The sequence below is a fragment of the Cydia pomonella genome, chromosome 17, assembly GCF_033807575.1.
Source record: "Cydia pomonella isolate Wapato2018A chromosome 17, ilCydPomo1, whole genome shotgun sequence".
In the NCBI taxonomy this organism is placed as follows: domain Eukaryota; kingdom Metazoa; phylum Arthropoda; class Insecta; order Lepidoptera; family Tortricidae; genus Cydia; species Cydia pomonella.
This window is the reverse complement of record NC_084719.1, coordinates 20717507-20739391: the sequence shown is the minus strand read 5'-3', so window position 1 is coordinate 20739391 and position 21885 is coordinate 20717507. Positions and strand designations below refer to the sequence as shown.

The 21885-nt window shown below is 35.4% G+C and overlaps 2 protein-coding genes across 3 annotated transcripts in view; one reads left to right on the top strand and one right to left on the bottom strand.

The window, feature by feature from the left end:
* The window catches only part of LOC133526797 (spermine oxidase-like), a 67250-nt gene that overhangs the window by 21557 nt on the left and 23808 nt on the right, over positions 1–21885 (top strand). The window contains exon 2 of one of the 2 annotated variants that reach the window (XR_009800777.1): positions 17643–18133. The gene's annotated coding sequence lies outside the window, so the exon portion shown is untranslated. Of the gene's footprint in view, positions 1–17642; positions 18134–21885 lie in introns of those variants that run through there. The other variant, XM_061863579.1, reaches the window with a different exon arrangement.
* Positions 1–21885, bottom strand: part of LOC133526802 (uncharacterized) — a 57962-nt gene that overhangs the window by 33447 nt on the left and 2630 nt on the right. The gene's annotated exons all lie outside the window — the stretch shown is intronic.

Here is a 21885-nt window from a genome sequence, read left to right as displayed (position 1 = left end):
CTAAGTTCCGGTGAAAATTATGTGAATGTTTTTACTCTGTTAACGAATTCTTGAACATAAATGAAATTGCCCGTAGCTATAAAGTACTTATGTAAGTAATTCGTAATAGTTTAGAATAAGCTTGGGTTTGGAATGACATCCGCTGTGCTGTGCCCTACCACACTAAGCGAGATGACAATCACCATGCCCATACCTCTCTTTTGGACGTAGTTTAAGGAAGATGGCTATTTCTACAAAGCAACCTCAAAAGTGTCATAATAAATTAATCTCCATAAAGATAGCTGACTTAGTTCATTAGTTAAGGTAACCGATACTCTATAAGTTCCTTAAAGTATCATCAACACTTTGTTAAGGAAATAAGACTCATATTTCTCTGAATCAGTCTTATTCAGCTAAATAGCTAAAGCAAGTCAAGTAAGAAATCGTATAAATGAGTTTTGTCTTTGAAAATTAATAAGCGTGCTTAAATATGACGACATGTATGCGTTAAAATAAAATACCTAGTACATTTTATGGCTCGTCTACTCGATGGCCCAGCGCAGGCCAGTCGAAGGGACGCATTTATGCGTTAGAGGGAGTAAGTGATTTTGCTATCTCATTCCACCGCATAGCTGCGTCCAGTAGACTGGCCTACGCTGGGCCATCGTGTAGAGGAGCCCTTACGCTCACGTCTTTAAATATACATACCTACGGACGATAAATTACCAAAAATATGTGTACACCTTAATATATGGGCAATAAGGTCGTGTATACATATTTTTGGGACTTTGTTCGTATCGATATTTTCAGACGTGACTACGTTAAGGTGCTAGTTATGTATATTGTAATTTTCAAGAGAGATTTTCTTTCAAATAGTCTGACTGTGTTAGTAAATGTAGTAATAGTCTAAAAGTCTAAATGTAGATGGGTCATTCTCAAATTATATGACTGCGGTCAGACGCGACTCCGTCAAACTTTTCATACATTCAGTATTGTTTGACGGAGTTTAGACGCAGGCACAAATATGCGGTGGCAGCATGGTTCATTTTTATCACTTGTCACTATGCCCATCACTTTCGCGCTTACATAATTGTTAGAACGTGACAGGCATGGTGACAAATGATAAAGACCCGACCATCTTAGCCAATCCAGTGATGATCCAGTGATCCAGTTAAGTATCTTGGTGATAGAAAAATCCAGAGCTTAAATTCCTAACTAAACGTTTTTTAGTCTCGTCAAGCAATAGAGGCTCGTAAATCTTATCGAAATAAAGCTACGTTCTAAACCCGATTTAGAAATAGTGATGTCAAATACCGATTAAACCTAATACTTGAGGCATAGTTTATTTTTTCGTCAAGTGGTACAATGACCATCAGATATATCGGAGCGGCCAAGGTGCTCACAAATATCTGAACACGCACTCTAGCGCCTTGACAATAGAGGAGTGTTCAGATATTTTTGAGCACTTCGGCCGCTCCGATATATCTCATGACGACTGTATAACTATAAACCGCAAACCGAAAGGCTAGCAAATTCCGATTTGCCTTTTTACAATAACATTCCATGGGGCGTTTTTTGCCCTCTTTCTGATCGAGCATTCGCTAGTCAGGTATTGGAAAAAATGTATATTCACACGCATATCCTCCATCCTGCTCTGGTATAATGTAAGGGTAAAGGACGGGATATAATCGAGCAGTTAACTTCATATTATATCCGATTCTGACGTTATATGTAGTTATATAGTATAATGGGACCCTTAGTTATATAGTACAGTAGTCTTATATTATTAGGATGTTGCCATGGTAACTTGACAGTCCGTGGACTAATAATATTAGTCTAATACCGTTAGAGAAATGGGCCCCAGGTGTGAACCATTCAGGGGCCCATTTCTCGAACGGTTTTAGTCTAACATTATTAGTGTGTTGTTATGGTAACTCATACGACTTGACAGTTCGGGGACTAATATTATTCTATAGTCTAATACCGTTCGAAAAATATGAAATAATATTGCATCGCATTTCATAAAGTATGAAATGCGATGTTCAGTTAAATATTTGTTTAAAGGTTAGGCGTGTGTTATAGTTCAAATCTGTTACTTGTAAGTTAATTTGAAACCGAGGTGTATTCTGATAGTAATTTCTTGTTATCAAACGGTTATAAATATTATCTGTCAGCTCTGAGAATGTAACGCAAGAACGCTGGAATAAAAATAACTCTAAAGAAGTACGTAACCATTAACCCCCTTATTCATAAACGCGTACTAAAGTTACGATGCCGCAGATCATCGTTTGTCCCTTTCCGACGTATCGGTATGATGGAAAGGGACAAACGATGATTAAAGGCATTGTAACTTTAGTAAGCGTTTATGAATAAGGGGGTAAGTTTTTATCTAGCTTTTCAATTGTTAATGGAATTATCTACTTAATGTAGTATGGTAAATATTCATAATTTACTTGAAAAATTTACCGCCAAAAGTACCCGATTTGGAACCTCATGCTAACTTATGTGAAGTTCTTTCTAATCCTAAAAAACGTAGTGTAAACAGTAACATTTACCTATTTTTGCGCTTTGAAACTAGGCGTATGTATTATGCTATTATATTATTATGGTATAGGTTATATCAAGTTGACGACCGGTTTGGCCTAGTGGGTATAGTGACCCTGCCTACGAAGCTGATGGCCCCAGGTTCAAATCCTGGTAAGGGCATTTATTCGTGTGATTAGCATGGATATTTGTTCCTGAGTCATGGGTGTTTTCTATGTATTTAGTTATTTATATATTGTATATATCGTTGTCTAAGTACCCTCAACACAAGCCTTATTGAGCTTACTGTGGGACTTAGTCAATTTGTGTAATAATGTCCTATATATTTTGAAGTTATTTTAACCAAGCAACTATTGTACAATGAAAATGCTTCAAAAAAACTTTATTAGTAAAATATGATTTCATCATCTATGGTCAATGAACACAGCCGTCACGTCGCCGCAGTGACATACAGGTTTGCGTGGGCGGCGGGGTCAACCGAGCCCACGCGAGCCATTTACCATACATGGTTAAACGCTAAAGCTTATTGGGTGATAACCAGTAGGGCTAAGATGGTCGGCTCTTTGTCATTTGTCACCATACCTGTCACGTTCTAACAAGTATGTAAGTGCGAAAGTGACGGGCATAGTGACAGGTGACAAAAATGGAACCATGATGACACCGCAGCAGTGACAAAGTGATTATACACCATCATCATCTCGTATAGCCGTTTTCGGCCACAGCGACTGCGTTCTACCGCCGAGAGCGTCGGTAGTGTGCTCTATGACTTTTTTTTTATACTACGTCGGTGGCAAACAAGCATACGGTCCGCCTGATGGTAAGCAGTATCCGTAGCCTATGTACGCCTGCAACTCCAGAGGAGTTACATGCGCGTTGCCGACCATATCCCCTTCCGCCCCTCGTTGAGCTCTGGCAACCTTACTCACCGGCAGGAACACAACACTATGAGTAGGGTCTAGTGTTATTTGGCTGCGATTTTCTGTAAGGTGAAGATACTTCCCCAGTTGGGCTCTGCTCTAGATCTGGAATGACATCCGCTGTAATGTGCCCTACCACACAGAGCGAGATGACTGGGGGCCTACCGCGAAAATTCGCCAATTGCGGGGATCTTTCTCTTTTACTCTCACTAAGACGTGACAGAGAAAAATGCCCGCAATTGACGAACTTCGATTTTCGCGGTAAGCCCCCTGATATAGCCAATGTTCGCAGCGAATGTGCGCTCACGCGCTGCAGGTCAGATCAGAACATATCTGAGATTTTTAAGCAGGATTTTTCTAGCAGTTGTCCTTATCGCACTAATTTTAGAAGCCGTCAGTGCGACGGAGATAGTTACAAAAATTCTCAAATCTAAGAAGGGGCTCAGCTGGGTGGGAGGTACTTACCTACCTACCTGAACTAAAACTAGATGTTACCTATATATGTTATAAATATAAGAGCCTCGGAAGAGCTATTTTGTACCGTTTGGCGTTGAAACTCTAGGTCCATGGGGTCCCAGCGTGCACAAGTTGTTTTCAGAAATTGCGAAATCTAACTGGTGACCGAAGATCTGGCGGCCTCCTCGCACAACGTATCCGCCCGCGTAGCCAACGTGCCTATCGTTCACGCTCCGTGGCGAACGAAACGCAGTCACAGTCGCACTAATTTGGATAAGTGATAGAGAGAGATGACTACGCTACGCTACGGAGCGTTAACGTTGGCTACGCGGCCAGTATACGATACGACGAGGAATGCCGCCAGCATCCATGGTACGGTCGAGGAAATTGATTCTTTAGCAGTTTACGGTTCACTTTACATTGGACAGTTCTCAGCATAAGTACGTACAACCAAATTTACTTGAACCGCAAATTGCTAAAGAATCAATTTCCTCGACCGTACAATGCCTCAAGGGCCTATTTTAGATTTAAGCAAGTTATTGTAATCCTCTGTATACACCGTGTTTTTTTTGATTTGCGTTAATTTCGAGGGTGCATTCCTGAGCTTAAATTAAGTAACTTTCTCAAAGACACCGATATTCTAATTAACTCCATTTCGGAGATAATCAATCATTAATTTTTATCTTATAAGGCCCTTACGACCGTGTCCCTACACTTGCCTTAGGGCCTGTTTACTTATTGATTAGTGTTTAGTGCGAGTTCATACATTTGCTACTTAACGTAAGTACTATCTCGGACGATCGACGTTCGAAATGACATTGATATGTCACAGTTTTCAATTGTTTGGTTGAGTTAAATGTAATGCCCGTGTTACAACAACGCTATATGCAACATTTAGTTACTTTTTATAAAAATAAAAATAGTAAAAAAAAGCAAATAAAAATTTTTTTTTTTTTAAATTAACTATGCCATTTAGTTTCTGTAAACGTACTTACCGATACCCCGAAGTTAACGAAATTCAATAACACGGTGTATATCCATTACCCATATTAGTTTACAGAAGTCACAGGGAATGAACTAACAGGTCACCTCACCTGAATATCTTATGTCCCTCTGTAGGTAATCAGACCGTAAACCCACAACATGCTAAGCTAATATGAACCTTTTCGTCTTCTACAGACATTAAATATCAGGTATTTTTGGCTTGAATGCAGAGAAATCACGGCCCTAAACGTCAAACGGGTATTTCGTATACGACTCGAGTTTTGTTTGCAATTTACAACCAATGCATAAATAGCCTAAGTTTATTAGAAAACAGGAGGATATAAGACCTTTTTGTGCGGAGAACGAATTTCACTTGTTATTATAACGGTTACGTTCGAAGTTTTTCGAATTCTTGACCCGTCAAGGTCGATTGTGTTTGTGAAGAATTCGTTTTTTTTTATGGAATTTAAATTGATGCATTTTGATTTAGATTCGGACCATGCTAACTCTACAGTGAATCCAATACGGGCAATTAATTAAACCCGATATAAAATTTATTCGTATTGTTTAAGTTAGTACACTTAATTATGCCCCATAAAGAATTTTCGAAAATTTACCGAGCAGCAATGTACCGTCACGTCTGAAAATATCGATACGATCAAAGTAGCAAAATTATGTAAACACTACCTTAATATATTGGCAATAAGGTCGTGTATACATATTTTTGGCACTGTGTTCGTATCGATTTTATTAGACGTGACTGTACCTACTGCAAACATTACGAGACAACATAACATGACATTACGAGATACAAGCTTTTAGCAATAAGCGTTGACAGTTACCTATACCTACTTTAAAAAGCTCGTAACTTGTAACTTCTTCTAAATCTTGTAACTTGTGTGATGCTTTACATTGCGGGTCGAATTATTATGTATATGATATTTATTTCAGTTTATAATTTGTATCTACGTAGTAGTGTCTACTTAAAAAACAAATAAGTGTGTAATTAGTGAGTAAGGTTGGCAGAACTCAACGAGGGTGGGGGGGGGCGGGTTTAGGGTCGGCAACGCGCATGTAACTCCTCTGGAGTTGCAGGCGTACATAGGCTACGGAGACTGCTTACTATCAGGCGGGCCGTATGCTTGTTTGCCACCGACGTACTATAAAAAAAAACAAATAATATTTCATAAAATAATTTAAGTTTGATTATTATAGGTACATGTTAAAACACTATTTGATTAATTTAGAAACATCAGATTTATAAAACGTTCTCCATTCTACTGTAAAAAAAATACAGTCACGTCTGAAAACATCGACACGATCAAAGTGCCAAAAATATGTATACACGACTTTATGGCATATAATAGGGTAGTGTATACAGATTTATGGCACTTTGTCCGTATCGATATTTTCAGACGTGACCTCCGATTTTATGTTACCATTTTTTAAATATTTAGTAGAAAATATTTTAAACTGACGAACGCCTCAAGTCGTGTTCGCTCCAGGCGTCATTCACACCTATCCCATTCAAAATTAGACTCTACACCTCCACAATAAGACACATTATCCCATTAACACATTTTTATAGGAAAGTATCTACCGGAAATAATCGAGATTCATTCAAAGCGGCCTTGTTCAAGGATCTTCGCCTTTGTCAGAGTCCTCTCAATTTGTCATTCTAATTTGAACTTTAACGCCCTAAAATAGTGTTCAAAATTATTTTAGTCTAGTCATGTGATGCAGAAAGCAGTGGTTCATATAATAGTACTGGATTTGACTGGATGAATCAGAAATGTACCTATTTATAACGGCGTTTTAACATTTTCAGCGGCTCTGTGGGTGGTCTATTTATTTATACAGGGTGAAATGTAAGTCGTGACCCAAAAAATCGTACTTAATGAGTTTTAATTTATTTCCAAAACAATGTTTTCCCACATACAGTATTGGACTTTTTTTGGAATAATATGTAATATATACATATTAGTATATCAACGAATTATATTGCGTATAATGAATTTAAATACATTCCGTCATTTCGAATACTTTACAGTGAGCTTTTTCAATGGGAGACTAAGAAAATTTAACTTTTTTGTAACTTTATTAGAATATTTAATTCCAATAAAACCGCAAACTATAGCAATAGCACGGCATGAACTACATACACTAACAAACTATAACATGGACGATCAGCCAATAATAGGTGTTATTTTATTAACCATTAAAGTGATTTTTGCTTGTACGCTAAATCTCGTCTCGTGTCTTATTAGCGTGAGAATATGAGAACAGAAGGGCTATTCGAATTTTACAAACACAGTGCTATTCGTTTTATTATGGTGAGATAGAGTAATATTACAATCAGAGAAATAGTAATGTCAGATAAATATCAAAACAAGGCCCGATTCTAAAGGGTTTAATGCAGCTCCTTTGCGCAGAGAGGCAGATGGACACAGTGTCGCGAGGCGCAGTAATTTAAGTACCCAATCGAATATAGCCAAAGAAATTATAACGAAAATGAATTTTCGATTGCACTCACTTCAAACTAACAAATTCTTGGGATAAGTTGCCCAGCGGACCCCAGGTATGAGTCGTGGCAATAAGCCAGGACAAATGCTAGAAAAAAGAAAAAACTCACTTGAAAGTGACATCTAATTAATAAATTACTTACTAAAGTAGAACCATTTAGGTAGTAAAATGAAATCGGACCCATTTCTTACAGAATCTCCTAATATATATATTTTTTTAAATGACTACGCCATCTGAATCATAAAGAAAAATCTATGACTATGACACCTCATTCATCAAAATCGGTTTAGTTGTTTTGACACTTACCTGCGGTTAATACGAAACAAACATACCACAACCACATACATAAATAAATGCACACTTACAACAGTATTTAACTGCTTTAAATGCTAAAATCATAACTTGTCGGCTAAAAATTTAAGAATTAAAATTATATAAAAATAATTTTAATAATTAATGAGTTTTTTGACCGCCACAAGCATCTCCCGACAATCTCGAATCTCGATAGTATACGTATGTTTACTGTGCCGTACACTAGAGAACCGGTCTGAAATATTTGCGGCGACCTCGTGCGGCCCATTCAGTCAGACACACCCGACTACGAGTTAGTATTTCTGAATACCTTTTGTTTTGATGACAGGTAGTTTAAATACTCACCGTTGGTACTCGTAATACTCCAGTCTAATACTAGAGTTTGTAGTCTTTATGTGAATCAAACAACATCGAAAACAATGAAAAATTATCGATACTTATTGACAATCTGACGGATGGCTACGAGTACAAGTTAGTAGTTGTTATAAGAATTCCTTTTGTTTCGATGATGACAGCACATTTGGCAACAAACAGTTACTTTAGGGATCAACCTTTGGTCTCTATCTGAGTCTAATACGAGATTATGTAGTATTTATTACCTATCAATCAAACAAACATCGAAATAACTGAAAAATAATCGACTATTGGATGACTATAAGTAGTATTTGTGTTTCGGAATAGCTTTTATTTTTTGACAGCACATTTTACAGGTTTAGAGACTAACCTTTGGTCTCCATCTGAGTCTAATAATAGATTTTGTAGTATTTATTAACAATAAACAAACATGAAAAAAACTGAAAAATAATCGAATTTGTTGGATGACTACAAGTTAGTGTTTGTTATCTGAATACTTTTTGTTTTGATCAGTACCCCTAGTGTAAATAAATTCGATTTCCAAACGTTACGTACGCGTTTGCGTTTAGTCTCATTTTGTATTGGATTTCGAAAGAGCGCGCCAAGCGGGACGTTTTGGAACCTCAAAATCCTATACAAAATGAGACTTAACGCAAACGCGTTCGTCACGTTATGATGTCGATCAAAGTTACACTAGGGGTACTGATCATATTTGATTTAACAGGTAGTCTAGAAAATAGAATAACTGAGCAAATGAAGTTGGAAACGATTAAAACTCTGAACAATAATTGATTTGGTAAGGCTCTCATACTGCTTTGATACCAGGAGGCCTACCGCGAAAATCGAAGTTCGTCAATTGCGGGCATTTTTCTCAGTCACTCTAATTACGTCTTAGTGAGAGTAAAAGAGAAAGATCCCCGCAATTTGCGAATTTCGATTTTCCCGGTAGGCCCCCAGTACTCGTAATAAATTACCTATTCAGCTTAACGTCAAATAACATAACAAAATATTTCATATTAAGAAATATAAGTCTGGCCAAGGATTTTGTTTAAATACCTTTATTGAGAACATGATAGTTCTCTTAAGTGACAGTTGGCGTCATATTTGACGTTATATACCTTATATGGATAAACGGGTGTCTTTTGTTAAATAAATAAGTTTGTTATATTTTAGTATTTTGTATTATGATACTTTGTTGTTATTTTTGGTCTGTATACTCGTACTTTTTATAAATTTTACATTGCATAAGGATTTACTATAACGCTGTGTTATTTTTCGAACAAAAAAAAACTGTTGTGTGTAAGTGAACGAATGAAGCTTGTTTACCGTCTTAAATGGAAGTAGCTACAAAAATCTTATCGTGTTTAACTAACCTACATTACTTTGTGTACGAGTTCGCAGCATATCTAATTCTGTAAGCTCTATTACTTAACCGTTATTCTTAACATAACATTCGTAACGTTAACTTCCTCACAGTTGTATTCAGTACCCCTAGTGTAAATAAATTCGATTTCGAAACGTGACGTACGCGTTTGCGTTTAGTCTCATTTTGTATTGGATTTAGAAAGAGCGCGCCAAGCGGGACGTTTTGGAAACTCAAAATCCGATACAAAATGAGACTTAACGCAAACGCGTTCGTCACGTTATGATGTCGATCAAATTTACACTAGGGGTACAGATTAATTATCTGGCTGCCCATACTAGACTAAAGATATAGCACGAATAAACAAAATGGAACTCACTACTACCATATAAAATTCGTAGAGCCATCTTACATTCATACATTTTGTACGCGATTTGAGCCCTCTTTGGCAATCGGTTCCAGTCTTTTACATTTTGTAATTACTAAAACTATAAAATTACACATTTACTCTGATCCATATGTCACTAGGTCAGGTACTTACGTACTGTACCTATCTATTATATATGTCTTTGTCTTCATATTTATGAAAAACAGGCAGTTTACAATACAACGCATGTTTGTATGCCAAAAAAAAAGTTAACCATGTACAACAGTTTTTCGTAGTCAAAATTGGAAACAACTTTCAAAACAAAAATCGGACAGACAGACGGACATGACGAATCTATAAGGGTTCCGTTTTTTGCCATTTGGCTACGGAACCCTAAAAAGCTTTAACGTAACCGCATTCTTTGAAGAAATAAGTAGGTGAATTGGGCCATACACGTTAAATACATTTTTTCAACATAAAAAACATCGTAAAATCGGAACAAAATGCGATATCAGCTCTGTAGAAATTTGAACGTGCATTTTGCGGTGGACCAGAAGATATAAAAGGACGAATTTTTTTTAAATAAATAATAAGTTAATATTAATTTATTTACAATAACAATATACATTATGGATATATACAGATGAATAAAATTGTTAATTAATTAATTAATATTAATATTTGGGGACAATCTTAATCTTCTTGTACTATGGGTACTAGGCAACGGTTTAGATAGAAAACACCCATGACTGAGGAACAAAATAATATCTGTGTTCATCACACAAATAAATGACCTTACCGTGGTTCGAACCCGGAATCATTCGGCTTCATAGCACTAACCACTAGGCCAGACCAATCCTCAAAAAATAGGAGGTTCGTTTCGAAAATTAGTAATAAATATTTGAATGCGTAATCATCGCTTCGATGAGACATCTTTTGTAACCGCTAAAAACTCATCCTGTATGTCACCAATAAGATCGAGACTAGAGATGCAACGAATATTCGGCCATTATTCGGTATTCGGCCTATTCGGCCACAATTTTTCACTATTCGGACGAATACCGGATAGTGGCATAGTATTCGGCCGAATACCGAATAGTATCGAAAAATAATACAAAAAATTTTTTTTACACACACGACGAAAACTAATCCGCAATGTCCGCAATTCAATACGCACTGCGTGCAGAATAAGCGCAATTTCTATCAAAGACTGCCTACAGCGAGAAACAAGTTGCAACTTACTATACTTATGCACGCGCGCATTCGAATTTACTTCATTTTAGGTAAAACTTCTACCCGAATATTCGGCTATTCGGCCGATGGCTCGTCCGAATATTTGGTATTCTTTATTCGGCCAAGCCACTATTCGTTGCATCTTTAATCGTCGTTGTCGTGGTTTTGACGACCAGTTTGGCCGAGTGGGTAGTGACCCTGCCTACGAAGCCGATGGTCCCGGGTTCAAATCCTGGTAAGGGCATTTATTCGTGTGATGATGATGAGCATGGATATTTGTTCCTGAGTCATGGGTGTTTTCTATGTATTTAAGTATTTATAAATATTTATATATTATATATATCGTTGTCTAAGTACCCTCAACACAAGCCTTATTGAGCTTACTGTGGGACTTAGTCAATTTGTGTAATAATGTCCTATAATATTTATTTATTATTATTATTATTTTTTATTTATTTAATCGAGACCATAAAACACGAATCTTCAATTACAGAAGGCAATCCTAAGGCACCGTTTTTTTAATACTTTTTATAAATAATACAAGTAAAAACGCCTAAGAAAGACTTTCTCACGGTCAGAGAATGAAGAGAGGGACAAAAGATGAGTTATCAAAGAAGCTGGCGGGAAGTATTTACCGATTTTATTTAGATTAAGGGTGACGATAAAATAAGTGCACGTCTTTATTACGAGGAATATAATTGATTGAAGAAAAACTAGAATGTTAACATTTGAAATTCAAAACTGACCCTATTATTGAAGTTGGTTACAAAGTAAGTTGTATTTTGTTAAACACGTGACGTATTATTACATTATGATACATGTGTGAAAAATAAGAACGTGTTTTCGCACGTGTATTGTACGTTTTACAGTACATACGGCCCTTAAGGGTGGTAAAGTATAGCACCATATGTACTACCTACTACTGCTGTATAATTGAGACTAACTTACTAAAAATTATAATTGGAGGTAACTAAACTAATTAAAAATATAGTATTCTAATCTAATTATACCGGGTGTGGCCTGTAACCCGAGAAAAATTAAACTGAAGGCTGTACTCCTCAAATTGAATAACATTTGATCAGCGACATTTAAAAATAACTTGTATTTTGATTTTTAGCATACTTTAAAGTTTATTCTAAGCTAAGACGCAATATATTGCGAATTTTATTAAGTTTATAGCGTGACAAGCAACATTAATTACACAGATGACAGCGTACAGTCAGCATCAAAAGTAGCGGATCAAACAAGGTTTCAAAAGTATTCATTTATATTTCATTCTGTTACAACTTAAGAAAATGTGGTGGTTCTATAATGTAGAACAAGTAAGACGGTAAAAGATATACTTTTGAATGTAAATTTTAGAGATTTATCTATATTTGGAAAAGTTAATCGGAATATCAGATACTTTTGGCGCGTTGTTTCATCTGCTACTATTGATGCTGACTGTACATTGCAGATAATATTTAATTTGTATGAAAAATAGGAAGTCTAAAATTTTCATAGTTATTAAAAGACGTCATGTAAATGTTGGTCAGTTTGAGAAGTACAGTCTACAGTTTAATTTTTTGCTCGTGTTACAGGCCACACCCGGTATAAATACACCTATAGAATATATTTGACCACCGATTCGATATATCTAATGGCGCTTGTACCTACTCGTACCTAGTTTCTATAATTGAACATGACTCTTTTTTATGCAAAATCGGCAACTTACTATAATGATTTACATTTACACACGTATAATTAAATACCGATCAAATAACAGACTGAAGTTCCCACGCGCATGCGGCGAGAAATTGCTCAATTTCGTTACATTTGAGATCGACTGCACACTACAATTAAATCTGAGATATCTATTTCTTAATTACAGTAATTTTTGAACAGATTAACATAAAAATTACACATATTTATTAATGCATAATTCCTTATTCATTATTCCCAAGACTTCGTCAATGTAATCCAGCAAAAAAAACGGGACTCCCTCTGGTCGCATAAAAACTTTTGTCATATTTTTAATTGTCATAACATTTTATGCATAAAATTGTAAGTAATAATAATCTTTATTCAGAATCATTCCTGAGCATAACTGGGTTTTTGTCATAAATGAGTTGTCATAATTTTTATAGTCATAAATTCAATTCGCATAAAATTTTAGGTTAGGTTCGTTAGGTATGCACAAAAAATATATGACAACTGCTATGTATGTCATCAAATATTATGGTTAAAAATGTATGACACAATATATGACTTTTTATTTGTATGCGCAGTAATGATTACGCAAGTTGTTATGTGTATCAAAGATATGATTTAAACTTTTATGCAACTCAATATGGACCCAAAAGAAACATATGCAACACGCTTTGTCAAAAGGACTACTGTGCTTTACGCCAAAACATACATCCACAATACCACAACAGGTTTCGTCAACTGCCTACCTAATTACCTACACCAATCTTAATATCAAATACAGCCCCCCCCCCATACTCTGATAATCACCCACACCAAATGTGCCAAAAATACTAGCGGCATTACCCTACGGCTAAATAGCAAAAAAAAGAAAAAATTACACATTTAAAAACTGTTGGATTTGATCTCAACAAGACGTTAATAAAAAGAAAGAAATCACTTAATTCAACAACATAGGCAATAAATACTAAGATATGAAGATTCCATTGTAATATAAAAGTTTTTGACAAGAATTTCATTGTAATTTTATCACCTGCTACTTTTCTTACTACAGGCAACTAATACTCATCCAGATAATTCTAAAATCCCCAAACACCATTAGTTTGCGTGTGTCATCATTACAAAGTTCCTATAGCTACCTCCCGTCTCCATCATCAGATCAGCTCGATGGTACCATAATATTGCATTGTCACCCGAGTTATTTATTTTGTATGCAAATTTTCAGCTCAATCGAAAATCGGGAAGTGGGTCAAATTTAGCTTCAATTATTTGACCCACACTACCTAACAAACATACTAACAGGGCAAAAGCTTGTTAAAACAGTGAATTTAAAAGATAGTTTTCGCATTCAAAGCTTGTGTAAGCACTAGATAATCTAGACAAATAAAATAGCAAATTTAATGAGAAATGGGAAAGGAGTGATATCTAATTAATTATTCTACAAGGTGGCCAAAAAATATGTGCATTCCCGTTGCCAGGGAGGTTTTGGGATTATACTGAGCAACTTTTACTATGGGACCAACCCCGAAATCACGATAATAAAAAAATACAAGGCTTCAACAAGCCTAAAAAAATTTTTTTTAATTAATCACTATCAAAATGTAAAAAGAAAATGGTACCATTCGATTCCCGGTTATGTACGAGAGATTAAAAAAAAGATTGAATGTCATTATTATTACATTAAAATCGAAGCCATGTTTGCTAAGAACAGATGTGGCTATCTCTCATAGTTTCTGACTTCTCCATACTGACCGTTTTGAATTGATCACCCTGTATATATCGTTGTCTTAGTACCCACAACACAAGCCTTCTTGACTTACCGTGGGAATTAGTCAAATTGTGGAAGAATGACCCTATTATGTTTAATATTTATTATAAAAATGATATGTGACTGTAAAATTTTTAGCGAGCCTGTGAGGTTTTATATAATTAAGATCTAAATATCTAAAACGCGATCTTTTTATCTCATCGTATAAATATGGTCCTTCGATCCAGACTTTGTATTCTTGTGCTATAATTGAACATTATCTCGCTAGGCTTAGATGAAATGCCTGGAAACCTGTTCGCTAGTCCATACAAGTTATGGAAGGCAACGCCAGGTGCCCAGAAAAACTAGTCGACTTGGAGACTGGTTCGTTAAAGTCTAGATTTAGTCTGGATAGCATTAGCAGATGTGTAGACACATTTTTATGTAAGAGTAAGATGCAAAGTATCTTTTATTTACTTTAGGTATCTATGCGTTGAGTTCTATGAAACAATATTAATATTATATGCAAGGTGGCCAAAAAATATGTGCATTCCCGTTGCCAGGGAGGTTTTGGGATTATACTGAGCAACTTTTACTATGCGACCAACTACGAAATACGAAAAGCTAAAATGTATGAAACAGCCAGATTTTTTTGCACAAAGTTATGTATTGCGATACAACGAGGAAATGCTGCCAGCATCTACGCCTACGGTACCATGCCGCAGGGGGATAGTTTTTAATTATTTATTTTAAGTTTAGTTTTATTTATTTTTAGATAAGCAATTGTAATTTGTTTTGTTGATTTATTTAAGAGTAAAACTATATTTATATTAAAGTTGTTAAGTAATCAGGCATGTTTTATTACGAGTTCCTTCCCGGTCCCATATTGGGAAACCCTCCTCCAATTTACGGGGGATTTAAATCTTCTCGGGTTGTCTGAAACGATTGGAATTGTCTAGGCCCCTTGTACAAATTATATTGGAATTATTTTACAGCCTTATATTATTAGGTAACTGGAAACTTCCTCATAAAATAGCGAATAGGTACAATATATATTTTTATACGTGTGAATTTTTTTAATATTTCCATTTAGACACAGAACCCTAAGAGCCGGTCATCTGTGGGAAAAAACTGGCTCTGCAGAACAGTTGCATAAGGCAAGGTTACTGACACCCGTCCGGGCAAAGCATCAAATACTTTACTTCACATACAAGTACGTGATATGCATTGAATAGTGCTCAAATTGTTTCCAAGAAATTAATGCATTGGGGAGTGTCGGAGTATTGAAAACAGAGACGCATTTTAGTACCTTGATAAAGTACTAGTATAGTATTTTCCTACTCCTCTACTGTTATCTGCCATTTATACATTCATTAACACGAATATAAGAACATCTTTATAGTCTATTCCTCATAACAGCACTTGTGCTTTAAAATCGCTATAACGTTACTGCGATTAATGGCTAACATCCTAACAAAATCAAAACTAATGCAGTTTCAAACTAAGTGCATTGCTGCCAACTTACAAAATATTCATTTGGTTGCATAGGAGAAACAATTGCTTCATAAGTCAGAAACACGCATGTGACATCCGTAATATAGCAACACCCATAGACTACGAAGACTGCTTAGCGTTGCTTGTTAGTCTCCATAGGCTACTGTGGCCAAAATCAAGAAGAAAACTGTCAAAAAAATTAATTTAGCCAAGAGCAAGTACCAGGGCCTCATGAGTTACGAGAAAGTGTCCGGCCGGGCTCGGTATGCTCGGTTATCTTAGCTATAGACTTTCGCTTTGTTTATCTAAATTAAGATATATTTTTGTTGACTCGTAAGAAAAGTATTGTATGCAACGTTGTATAAGTAGGACAAAAAAATGCTCGTGGCGTATTCTTTTACAATGTTCGCCTACGCCTTCGACTCCGGCTCACATTGTAACATTGTAACTCACGCCACTCGCCTTTTTTGACCCTTCTTATACAACTGTTGCATAAAATACTATTATACAACAGTCACATAAGGATTATTATGTGACGTTGTATACAATTCTTTTTCTATGACAGCAAAATAACCTTATTTATAAAATGTTCGCCGTTTCTATTTTCCTCTTATACATAAAAAAAACACTGTAATGAGTATTCTTCTATGTGCACCATTAGAAAAACAGTTTTACACAGAAGCGTCTTGTTTGAACACTGTTATTTATTTAGAGCGGTTTCAGTTCAGACTAGCGCATATGAGCATTTTGTAAGCTCGTATATACTAAATCACACCAAATGTAATGAAAAGTACTCCGCGCGTATAAGGCTATAAGCTTGTAAAAACCCAATGTAGGGAAATATGACGCGCGTATAAGCTCGTACCGCCGAATCGACCGTATACGCGCGTAAAAATAAGCTAGTCTAAAACCGCCCTTAGTTGACAAATTGAATGGTTGAGACATTAAATGAATTTGACGTCTGTTTACGGCTATTTATTTATACAAGCGTAAGCCTTTTTTTTCTCCCTAGGGATGTTAACACATTAACAATATAGGGAACTGTTTATTTTAGATATTTTACTTGTATTTATCGTGGCTATCATCAGTATATCCGAATTTCTTGCCGGTCCCATATTGGGATACCCTCCTACAATTTAGGAGGGTTTTAAATCTCGGGTCAGACGTAGGGTTAGAGCCGGCGTAGCTTTATTTGGCGTTCATAAGCGCATTGTAATATACCTACTTGAAAATAAGCTTTCTTTATCTTTTATTTCCTGTGTTTGCTTGCTTTTTACCTGTTTCTAGCATACAAATCGTATTAGATACGCTCATTAAAATAACAAGTTACGACTTACAAAATAATAGCAAACGGCGTGTTAAAAACGACACTGACATACCCTTTCAAATTATCTGGTTTGAAATTTGCATAAGCTCTTTATTTCAAGGTCTATTACTCACTTGTACGCGGAAGAAATTAAATCATTTAATGAATCATTAAATATAACTTATTACGTATCTTGACGATACGTTCATTCTCCTTATACTAAGGGTATGGCCGAGTAAACATGGCCAAACTGTCCTTAGCGAAAAAAATAATTTCCTTTTGTATACAAGTTATCTACAAGTTGTATACTACTAAACATTACTATTTCTATATATAATAGCGATAAATGTTTAATTTGTTTATTTTCATTATTACAGGGAGAAAAGGACAGCGGCAAAAACTCCATATTGTTGTGCGAAAAGAGAAAGGCGGACGACACAGACATCAACAAAGACTTGAAAAAGGTAAGTTTTATAATTATTACGTTACAAGTTTTTCTATGCTATGCTAAAAAGTCAAGAATATACATTAAAAAATCTGAAGATCCACTTAAGACTAAAATTGATGAATCCAGTGTTGATTCTGTCGGATTTTGGGTTTGTCGTGTATTCTGAAATCCGTACTTAATGAGAAAATCTTAAGAAGATTACCGTACCTATCATAAAATAATGCGCTAAGTGCGGGAAAAATGTATGAGATAGACCGAATGTACTATCCTGGATTATTAACCTATAATATATGTAGTGCTTTCACCAAAAATTAAGCCTCAAATACTTCAGGTTTAAAAAAATGCGAACAAAGAAAAAATATTTTTATTTTATTACAGCCAAAGTGCTAATCCGACGTCTTTGTAATTTGGATATGTTGTATATAAATTAAGGTCGTTTTCTGAAGAAAATTGAATCATCTCTTGAAAAAATAGTAAAAATTGAGTTGAAAATGTTCAGAAATTCATTCATCAAATTTACATATTTCATGTAGAATTTAATAATGTTAAGCATTTTTTTTTTCAAAAATTAAAATCGGGATTAAAACTATCAAAAGTGTTAATTTTTTCGCTAAGGCCATTGGGCCATGCTTACCCGGCTATATCCTTTGTTTTGAAATGAAAATCACTCAGATTATGTTCAGATTCAAGGATTTTATTATCATGATCACATAAAAGAAATTTGAACTTATCCCCTTATTCATAAACGTCTACTAAAGTTCACAAGCCGCTAATAATCGTTTGTCCCTTTCCATCATATATTATATATTTATTTATTTATATGTAAAAAAATGGGTATAAATAAAGGATCTTATTCTGTAGACAGTTTCGCCATTTTCAGCCTATTACAGACATACAAATTAAATAACCTTACAACTATATTTACAGAACTTACTTATCTATATTATTTACATTGCTTCGTTACGAAATGGCAGTCTTCCAAGTTATTGTAATACATTTTTTCTAAACACCACCTAAATAGTTTTGCTTTAAATTGGGGTAAGACCAATTCCTTCAGCCTTCAGTTCCTAAGGGAGACAGTTATAAAGTTTTGTGCACACATAAGTACCAAAACGTCGGAAAGGGACAAACGGTTATTTTATTATTAAAGTAGGCATATTATAATGCTACGTCAAATAAAGCTACACCATCCACCATTTCATCTATATTCATTAATTTTGTACTTTTTTTACAAAATTTTTTTTTTATGCATGTTGGTTATAAGGTGTAATGTTTTGAAAAGGTGTGTCTCGCCGAGTTTCATGCCGGTCCCATATTGGGATACCCTCCTACAATTTAGGAGGGATTTACATCTTCTCGGGTTAGAGCCGGCGTAAGATAAATATAGTTTAAGTGTTTAAATAAAACTTTATTTGACGTTCATAAGCGCATTGTAATCTGCTTACTTGAAAAATAATAGTACATTACGATACAAGTGCGAAAAATAGGAAATTCGAAACGAGTGGCGATAAATTAAAACAAGACCGAAGGGAGTGTTTTAAATCGACACGAGTTGCGAATTACCTATTCGCACATGTATCGTACAACGTTTTACAGTATATATGGCCCTTTAAATGTTCGACACAGTAACGTAATATGCTACTTTTCGCACTAGTGCTATAAAGTAGCCCCATATGTACTGTAAACTATATTTTTCTTTGTCGTTTTCTTTAATGCACTGCACACCCCAAGAATATATCTATATGCAAATAATGCATCATATCCGGTTCATACATCGCAACCCCTTTATATGCAAAGGGACGTTAACATAGTCATGTTGTTTAGTCGAAATTGCTAGTTGCCAAGTAACCGTTTTGATTTGACTCATTAATGATATGAATATGAATCGTTTGGGAGAGCAGTAGGGCTAAGATGGTCAGCTCTTTATCATTTGTCACCATGCTTGTCACGTTCTAACAAGTATGTAAGCGCGAAAGTGACGGGCATATTGACAAGTGACAAAAATGGACCCATGCTGCCACCGCTGGATAGATATTAGACCAAATAACCTTCGCACTATACCCAATGAACCTAATTTCATAACTAGGTAATAAAAATAATAATAATAAATATTGTAATAGCTCTAAACAGCTTTCCCATCGATGTAATTGAAATAATAAAAGCTATTGTTAAAAAAAACTGATAGATATAAATGTAAAAGACTCAGTTGCATATTAAAATATTTAATTGTAACTCAATAATTTAAACATGGGATGCATCCCCATATCCTTGCCTTAGTCGCAATATTCTTAAAAATATACCGAGAGTTCGATTAACAGGAGCAATAAAAGTACGTCTATATAACTCTTAATGTCCCAAGTTTGAATACAAACTAACACATGTTGTCATCAGTCGCTACAATAGAGTGTAAATCTAAATATATCCAGCCATTTCAATAGGTATATCTATTATACCTAGTGCTCAACGCGTTCCAGTGATCTTTAGAGTATGCGGTCACAGACAAACATACATACACAATGTACATCACAGCAAAGCGGAAGTCTGTCGTTTTACTCCCTTTACAAGAGAATTGTTCTTACTATAACGAGTAGATTAAATTCCGCGGAGAATTTTGCGATTTTGAAGACATTTTACAATCTTTTATTTAACATGCAATGTGTGTATTTTTATGGTGATCTAACTTTGTATGGAGAAAAAAACGGAATAGAACGGATAGTAATCTATGTGCTGTGATTTTGTGATTTGCAATATCCTCATACAAATAAAAAAGAAAAACCGGGCAACTGCGAGTCGGACTCGCGCACGAAAGGTTCCGTACCATTATTTATAAAAACGGCAATAAAAATATGTTTTATGTATGGGAGCCCCCCTTAATTATTTATTTTATTCTGTTTTTAGTATTTGTTGTTATAGCGGCAACAGAAATACATCATCTGTGAAAATTTCAGCTGTCTAACTATCACGGTTCATGAGATACAGCCTGGTGACAGACGGACGGACGGACAGCGAAGTCTCAGTAATAGGGTCCCGTTTGACCCTTTGGGACGGAACCCTAAAAATGCAAAGTAATTGATAAAAACGACCGCCATATTTTTAACATACTTATTACTAATAGATAAAACGTATAAAAGCCCTTAAAGACATGTCCAAAGCAGAATGTAGATGCAATGTTATGGCAAGGTTCGAGAAAGGTGGTGGCAAAGCTCTAACGGCCACACTTTTCATGTCATTTGCAACTTGCCATACACGTGTATGTATGTATGTATGTATGATTATATCTTGACAGCTAAATTAGACCCTCTCCCATTATTCGGTCGAGTTGAAACTTCACATAAATAATGTAAAATCGGTGACAATGTAATAATTATGGTACCATCGATCGATGTAACACCTCTGGAGTTGCAGGCATCCATAGGCTATGGAGACTGCTTACCATCAGGCGGGCCGTATGCTTGTTTGCCACCGACGTAATATTAAAAAAAATTGGAAGTGGCCATAGGAACTATTATGAAATAAAATAACACAACCTATAAATTGCATTCGAGTTTATTAGAATTGTCTCGATGAGGTATTAGTTGACTGTTGAAAAAAAAATAGTCAGCGACAAAAGCTTCTATGAAACCACTTAAATGCAAAATAGTTATTTACGATACATACAAGTGCAGAGAAATAGGAAATTCGCAACGAGTGGTGATAAATCGATACAACGTTTTACAGTTCATATGGCTCTTTAAAGTTTCGACCTGTGCACGGAAAGTGCACCATATGTACAGTCAGCATCAATAGTAGCGGACGAAACAACGCGCCAAAAGTATCAGACAGTGACATCCCGGATAACTTATCCAAATATAGATACATTTCTAAAATTCACGTTCAAAAGTACCTACCTATATCTTTTACGGTCTTAGTTGTTCTATATTAAAGACATCACTTTTTGTTAAGCCGTTACAGAATGGTAGATATTTATGAAGCGTTATTTGATCCGCTACTTTTGATGCTGACTGTACTGTAAACAAATATTCATTAGATTTTGTAATCAAATCCTTATATCTTCCATGCCCTCACCATAAACATAGTTTTTCGAAATGGGGTCATACACATTTTTTAGCAAATTCGTTCGCGTCTTTCTTGTAGACATCGCAAATTTACGGGAATCTAAAGCAAATTTTTAC